The 8,809-nt window shown below is 31.3% G+C and overlaps 1 pseudogene; it reads right to left on the reverse strand.

Annotated features, from left to right (window-relative positions):
* Window positions 1-1,717: 1,717 nt before the first annotated feature.
* The window catches only part of LOC107019442, a 15,373-nt pseudogene continuing 8,281 nt past the window's right edge, over window positions 1,718-8,809 (reverse strand).

The following is an 8,809-nucleotide window of genomic DNA, read 5'->3' on the forward strand; positions in this document are numbered from 1 at the left end:
GAATAATCACAAAGAACGTCGTTTATAAAGAAGTTTTAGGTAGTATAACCTCATATAAATATATATCCATTGTAACATAGATAATTAATTCTTTACAAATCGTGGAATCCTAACAATATTACCTTGCATCAGATCTTAGGTTTAGAAGACACTAACACACCTATGCAGATTCTTCTCAACCCACACTCCTTAATGTGTTACGTGATACATGATCATATTTTGAATCCCTCAATGCACTCACATAAATTGTGACATTTAACCAAACATTGTACGGTTTCATGTTCAAGTATCTTCTTTATTGTTATTGTATTGAATTCTAATGTTTTAATATTATTATTATTCATAATTTACAGTACTTTCATGCTTCAAATTTGATGCTTCATATTAAGTTGATGATGTTATTCATAATTTAGCACATAACTATCCTACTTATTATGAAATGCATTAATTAAATCTTTATCACTTTACAAGATCAATAATAAATTATGCACTCATGAGAAGACTATTTAACACAAAGTAAGCTTCTACGACATCAATAATTTTACATGCACTCATAACAACAGAACTTTACAAAAGTCTGTCAAAGATAACGAGACAACTTAGCATGGCTCACTCAACGCACGTGCCCATGACTCTATGAAAAAATCTAAAGAGTTTATCATATTCTCTAATACCTTAAATATTTATGTTTTGAGATTATTCAATAAAAATTAAATAAAAATATATCAAAATACATTTTGCTTAAATTTTCTTGAAATTCTAAAAATTATTTGAAATTCTTTGTTACACCAAGAATCTACTTTATTATTTAGCAAATAGAAACAGAGAAAATGTAGTAGTTTAGAGTAATAAGTGACCAAAAAACATAATGATACCAAGTAGGAAGTTTTATTATAAAAGATAATGTGTGTTAACAAAAAGAGCTACGAAATCATGACATAAGTTATATTTGATTATAAATTTTAATTTTTATGAAAATAAAGGATAATGAATAAGTACCCCTCATGAACTATGAATGAAATCTAGTGACATGCCTTAATTTAATTAGGTGATATTATCCCTTGAACTCATTATTTCATATTCATGCACCTTTTGTATTTATGTGACATCTACAATCAAATAAGTTTGTTATATATGTTTGTAATGTGTGTAAATAATTTTTTTTTAAAAAAGAATTAAATGTTTTCTAAAGCTTTTTATTTATTGTTTTAAAAAATAATTCATTGATATCTTTCTTTCTTTATCTTCTATAAAAGTTAAATTAATACACATATGCTTTGTTTTATACTTATTAATTTTTTTTTACCTTCATTCATTGTTTTTTCTATTTTATTTTTCTATTAATTTTATCTACTTGTTTTATTTTATTTGTCATTCATTTTTATTTTATTTGAAATTTAATTACAAAAATCATATATATAAAATAAGTTAATTTCGAATAGATTTTAAAGTGAGCAAATAAAATGAAAAGTATTACTTTAAAACAATAATATTTTTCTAAAAATAATTAAAAGTGAAAAGATAAGAAATTAATTAATGAAAAAAATTAATGTTTTAAGTGAGGAAGAAATTAAATAATTATTTTAGAAACAAAGAAAAGTATTTCGTTATGAATAAATTCAAACAGATTCACTATTTTTTCCCCAAACGGAGAAGAAGCTTTTAAAAACTAATTGATTACTATCTATTTTATTAAAATTATTTATTCCCAAGTAATTTAGTACTCATTATGACCAAGTACAATCTCATTAGCAAAACCTTTGAGATTCATACTTGATGTATCATTTTCCTTCATAGCTTCCTTACTTAAATCACTCCATTTCTTTGCATTTCTTCTCAATTCTTCCCCTTCTTCGTTGCTTCCCATCGCGATCGTGATTAATCTATTGAACACATCTCTTTCCACGACACCACCTTCACTGGCATTTACTCTAATATCGTTCTTCCAGGTATCTTGAATGAGTTTTGCATTACAAACTTGATCGTTTTAGAGTAAACATGCTACGATAGGTACCTCAGATGTTTTTCTCTCCAAAGTTTAATTCCATCCACAATGAGTCAGAAAACAACCAACAAAAGGGTGTTTAAGAACTTCCACTTGTGATGTAATGACGCGGATCCGAAAGGTCATTTTTGATAATTTTTAATAGTCATTTAACAATAGTTAATTAATTTAGGGGTAATTTCTTTATTATTAATAATAATTGTCCATATATATTAACATAAGTTATTATGGTTGACATTTTTAGATAATTATTTAAGGGGGAAAAACGTTAGAAGAGAATGCTTAATTTTTTGGTGGCTGCTCTAGCGATGGTATTGCGTGCTTACTGCAAGTAAGTAATAAAATTGTCAACATCTTGTTGTATTGTCTATATTGATATGAGCTACATTAATGTTATTATTATAATATTTGTTATAAAAGAGAAATCAATAATCTGGTAGTGTAATTATATTGAACTCGGGGGAATAATAGTTATGGATAAAAATACGTAATTTCAGCAATAATTATGTCCAAACATTGATTCATTATAATGGAATATCACTTGTGGTTAATATACATATGGAAGCGAGGTCTATATATGTGTAGTATATTGTCGTTAAGCTTAAGTTGATTTACTTGACACATTTTTCTATTTATTATTTTTATTATAATAAATGTTGGCTTTGATAGAGAAACAAGACAAATTGAATTTAATATCTTTTGTTAACGTTTTCTTGGTGGAAAATTTTTAATGGCTAATGTAATCATTGGATAATGATTATGGGTAATCATTCGGTAATATTTGGATTTGAATGATGGGTGGTTAAATTTTTGAGTAACTAACTACATTATAAACTAAAGTTATTGATATATTGAGACTTAATCCTAGGCTTAAAACTTGGAAAATAAGAAAGTTGACATGTGAATTGGCATTAACTTAGGAATTTGATTATAAGTTTTAGTGAGTTTAGTGTCAAGACTAGAGAAAGAATAATATGCGTGTTGTTAGTTTCGAAATCTTATTGTGATTATTAATTTGAATAGATTGCTTTGAGTTGGAAGTACAATGAAAGGGAAGACTCAAACCCTGGAGTAATTATTTGACTATTTGAGGCAAGTGGATTTCTAAATTCTTGTTAAGTGTATGGAATGCGTGTATTTCCTTGCGGTATATGTTTGGGAGTAACGAGATTGGTGATGGGTTGACTTGTCCACATTGATTAATTCTAATGATGAAAAAAAACAAAGGCAATGTAATTAATTGTTTATGTGTGACGTGTTGAGAAATGTTTGAAGGCTTGTTAAATCATTATTGATATGATATCATGTTTGTGTTGCTGTGAATTGTGCAATGTTATGAAAATGGTCATGTCCTCATTATTTGTGGACTTGTCATTTGTATTATTCTGAGACATAGTTGTGACAAGTGTTATGTGCATTGAGAAAGAATGAAAACTTAAAGAGGATCTACCATTTCGAGTGACGTATCGCGCGCTGCGATGGATACTATATTTCGAGGAATGTATCGTGCACCGTGATGGTAACTATTATCGAGGATCGTGTCGTACGCCGCGACAGATGCATGGACATATATGTCCCTATGGATCCCAGACTGAGAGACAACGGATGTGTATCACTAGGTCAGACATGCATAATTATACTTGACAATGCATTACATTGCATTGCACATACTTATCATTAGTGAACTTGATATCGTGTTTTCGTGATCTTGTGATTGCCTTTCTATGGAACTTGTGATTGATGAATATTAAGCTTGTTATTGAGGATATCTAATTTGTTGAAGTAGTTGTTGAGGATATGTGTGGCCTGTTGGATATGATCTTCTCGGTATGAGTTAATGTTGATAAATAAAGGAAATGGATACACATTTGGATTCAAAATTCAAAGTTTTCATTGTGAGTTTAGGTTTGTGGTGGTGTTTTTTGTCAAGGTATGGATTGGTAAGATAATAAATGATCGATCACATTGAGTATGAAGCACTTGGAAAGACTTAAAAATAATTCAAGTAGTAAATTTGGTTACTTTTGATTGTTACACCTAAGGGGGTTTCACATAATGTTATAGTTTAGAGTCAAGGTATGGATTGGTAAGGTAATAAATGATCAATCACATTGAGTATTTGGAAAGACTTAAAAATAATTCAAGCAGTAAATTTGGTTACTTTTGATTGTTACACCTAAGGGGGTTTCATAAAATGTTATGTTTAAAGGATAAGATTGGTAAGCAAGTCAACCAAAGGAACAAAAGTCTGGTGTATTGAAGGGTTCAAGATATTTAGAATTTTGTGTCATGGGAATAATTTAAGAAAAAGGAAGGATTAAGACCTCTCGTATAAACCCTTATTGTAGTTGAAAGATTTATTGATTTTTGCCAATGAATTTAGATATGACTGAGAGATGTGAAATTGTTCGGCACTAACTCACTTAGAGCTTATCAGTGACTTAATGAAGATTAGATCTTTGTTTGGGTGACAAACAACGGTAAGTGGAAGATTCTATATTATTGGGGCTAGATTTTTCAAATTTTTGTATGTGACTTATGAAAGTACAAAAATATTAATGAAAATTTTGAGGGGATTGAAACTACTTTACTTATGAGACTATAAATTATTATGATGCATTACATAAGCATTTGATGGTGAGTAGAGGCGATGAGCTTATAGTATATAGAGGATTATTGGAGTGACTAAGAATTTCTACGAGTTCTAGAATCACTTATTTGACGATTTGAAATTAATAGTTGTAATATTCTAGTGAAAGTTTGTGTGAAGTTGTCTTTGGGTGTGATTCAATGTTGTACCTCAACTAGAAAGTACTATTAGTTTGGAATTAGCTCTATCATTTTTAAGTGCGATTCATATCTATCATAGGATGCTTAAATGGAAAGATAAGAAACCATAGTTCAAAATCATGGAAACAATAGTGTGTTTGCTAAGAAAAATGTGATACTAGTGACAGTGTGAAAGTAAGGTAAATGGTTGGTGTGGTTATGATATTTGTTAATATTAAGAGTGTTAGCTTTGGTGGAGTACTTTGAGAAGTATGCAGGGTTTGGTAAATCGAGCATGTGTAAAATTTTAATGGAGATCAGACTGTTTTTTTCTTTGGGTGGCAAAAATAATTAAAATTGAAGGATGTAGTTAGATGAATGAAAATATTGATATGGGCATTATGAAGAGAGTATCTAGTGTTATTCGACCTTGATTCCGTATATTCTTAAGCTAACCACCTACTTACTTTGACATTATTTGGAGTATGATTCATTGCATATGTCATCTATGGATGAATTCCTAGTGGTGGATCAGATGTACCGGTCCTCTTATTTTCTCTTGATAGAGTAGGAACCTCCGACAGACTTGGTCTTTTTATTTATTATAATTTTGGCGTTGTTGAAATAGTTAAAGTATCTCAATATGTATACACACACAACCTTTATTATGAGAACTTATAGAAGAGATTCCGTGAATAGTTAAATTTTAATAACTTGGGCTCGTGAAAAGATTGTGTTGTGAAAAGGGAATCGTGATTAAATATGTGACGGTATGTGCATTATGAGTGTGTGGTCGCTGATTCAGGATCACTTCTGGTTGTATCCATTATTTATTCAAAATGTTATCTTGGTTTTGGAACAAAAGATTCATCATAATAGTTGTGTTAAGGTCAAATGGGGTTTTGTTGAGATTGAGTCCATGGGTTAGTCCGTGACTTGAAAATCACTCCTAATTTGTAGATATTCCAAAGTTTAATTCGAAATTCCAATCTTGATGGAATGGTCTTAAAAGAAGTCACTGAAAGATGAACACCGACTAATAGGTCATAACTGAGATAGTTGGTAAGATTGGTTATTCTTCCTTCTTCTTCTTTATGTTCGAGGACGAACATGATTTTTAGTGGTGAATAATGTAATGACCCGAATCCGAAAGGTCATTTTTGATAATTTTGAATAGTCATTTAACAATAGTTAATTAATCTAGGGGTAATTTGTTTATTATTAATAATAATTTCCCATATAAATTAACATAAGTTATTAGGGTTGTCATTTTTAGATCATAATTTAAGGGAAAAATGTTAGAAGAGAACGCTTAATTTTTTGGTGGCGGCTCTAGCGATGGTATTGCGTGCGTACTTCAAGTAAGTCATAAAATTGCGAACATCTTGTTGTATTGCCTATATTGATATGAGCTATATTAATGTTATTAATAATAATATTTGTTAAAGAAATAAATCGATAATCTGGTAGTGTAACAATATTGAACTTGGGGGAATAATAGTTATGGATAAAAGTACGTATTTTCAGCAATAATTATGTCCAAACATTGATCAATTATAATGGAATATCACTTGTGGTTAATATACATCTGGAAGCGAGGTCTGTATATGTGTAGTATATTCTCGTTAAGCTTAAGTTGATTTAGTAACTACTTGACACATTTTACTATTTATTATTTTTATTATAACAACAATGTTGGCTTTGATAGAGAAACAAGAGAAATTGAATTTAATATCTTATTTTAACGTTTTCTTGGTGGAAAATTTTTAATGGCTAATGTAATCATTGGATAATGATTATGGGTAATCATTAGGTAATATTTAGATTTGAATGATGGCTAGTTAAATTTTTGAGTTACTAACTACATTATAAACTAAAGTTATTGATATATTGAGACTTAATCCTAGGCTTAAAACTTGGAAATTATGAAAGTTTATATGTTAATTGGCATTAAACTTAGGAATTTGATTATTAATTTGAGTGAGTTTAGTGTCTAGACTAGAGAAAGAATAATATGCGTGTTGTTAGTTTTGAAATCTTATTGTGATTATTAATTTGAATAGATTGCTCTGAGTTGGAAGTACAATTAAAGGGAGGACTCAAACCCTGGAGTGATTATTTGACTATTTGAGGCAAGTGGATTTTTAAATTCTTGTTAAGTGTATGGAATGTGTGTATTTCCTTGCGGTATATGTTTGGGAGTAACAAGATTGGTGATGGGTTGACTTGTCCACATTGATTAATTCTAATGATGAAAAAAAAGGGTAAAAAAAGGCAATGTGATAATTGTTTATGTGTGACGTGTTGAGAAAGGTTTGAAGGCTTGTTGAATCATTATTGATGTGATATCATGTTTGTGTTGCTGTGAATTGTGCAATGTTATGAAAATGGCCATCTCCTCATTATTTGTGAACATGTCATTTGTATTATTCTGAGACATATTTGCGACAAGTGTTATGTGTATTGAGAAAGAATGAGAACTTGAAGAGGATCTACCATTTCGAGGGACATATCTTGCACTGCGATGGATAGTATATTTCGAGGGATGTATCGCGCGCCGCGATGGTTACTCTTATCGAGGGTCATGTCGTGCGCCCCGGCAGATGCATGGACATATATGTTCCCCATGGGTCCCAGACTGAGAGACAGCAGATGTATATCACTAGGTAAGACATGCATCATTATACTTGACATTGCATTCTGTTGCATTGCACATACTTATCATTAGTGAACTTGATATCGTGTTTTGATGATCTTGTGATTGCATTTCCGCGGAACTTGTGATTGATGAATATTGAGCTTTTTATTAAGGATATGTAATTTGTTGAAGTATTGTTGTTGAGGATAGGTAATTTGTTGAAGTATTGTTGTTGAGGATATGTATTTTGTTGAAGTGTTGTTGTTGAGGATATGTAATTTGTTGAAGTGTTGTTGTTGAGGATATGTAATTTCTCAAAGTGTTGTTGTGGAGGATATGTAATTTGTCTAAGTATTGTTGTTGAGCTACGTGCTATGGTAACTGTGAGTTGTTAGGTGGGACTAATTTTTATGCAAGTTGTATTTGTGTAGGTTCGATTGGGGTGGTAGGAGTACTCGTATTTCATCCCCTTAGATTGTGTTTAGAGGTTTACTTTTTGAGCACCGTGTGGTTTGGTACTCACCCATTGCTTCTACAATCTTTTTGTAGGTTACTAGCCCGGACCTTTGTGATGTATTTTCTTCTTTTCCGAGACTTCTTGGAGATTTGTGAGGTAGTTGTTTGTCGTATCAACAAACTTTCTTTCTCCATAATTATGATCTAGTTCTATTCTACAAACAAGTTCATTTGAGACTTGAGTTTTCTTTTGAATCTATTGTAATACTTTAGAGGCTTGTACACGTGACCATCAGGTTTTGGGGTACAATGTAAGTTGATAGTAAATTTTCCGCATTTTACTATAATAGTTGAGTTTAAGGCTGACTTGTCTTGGTGGGATAACACGAGTGCCATCACGTCCATTTTTGGGTCGTGACATGTGAGCACCAACTCACTATCTTCCCCTGATTTTCAAGTTCGTCTTTGCAACTCAACTTGTCCTCCATCTTATCTCTATCTTGTCCTTCCCTAATCGCCCACAAAAATTGCCTCCCATATTTCAACAACCCATGACCAATCTCCTCCATCAATTGAATTGACATTTCAGGATGACTACCAAATGCTATGTAGATAATTGATCTCTTATCCTTTGCGTTCAACCAATACATATAATTATTCGAACTAATCTCAATCATATCAGCTCGAAAAGTATCATCATTAAGTAATACTGAAGGAATTGAAGGCCCACTTCCCACCATAATAACATGTTTTATAATTCTCAGAGCATCTGTAACGACCTGTTTAGTCGTTTTGAGCAGCAGATTTTATTTCTGGAAAAACTGTGTGAGTCGACGGAACCCACGACGGACCGTCATGGGCACGACGGGCCGTCGATGGGGTCTCGTTCCAAAAGACTTAGACTTCTGAAATTTGGGTACTGAAATCGACTCTCTGAACTT

Source organism: Solanum pennellii, chromosome 5 (genome assembly GCF_001406875.1).
Source record: "Solanum pennellii chromosome 5, SPENNV200".
NCBI lineage: Eukaryota > Viridiplantae > Streptophyta > Magnoliopsida > Solanales > Solanaceae > Solanum > Solanum pennellii.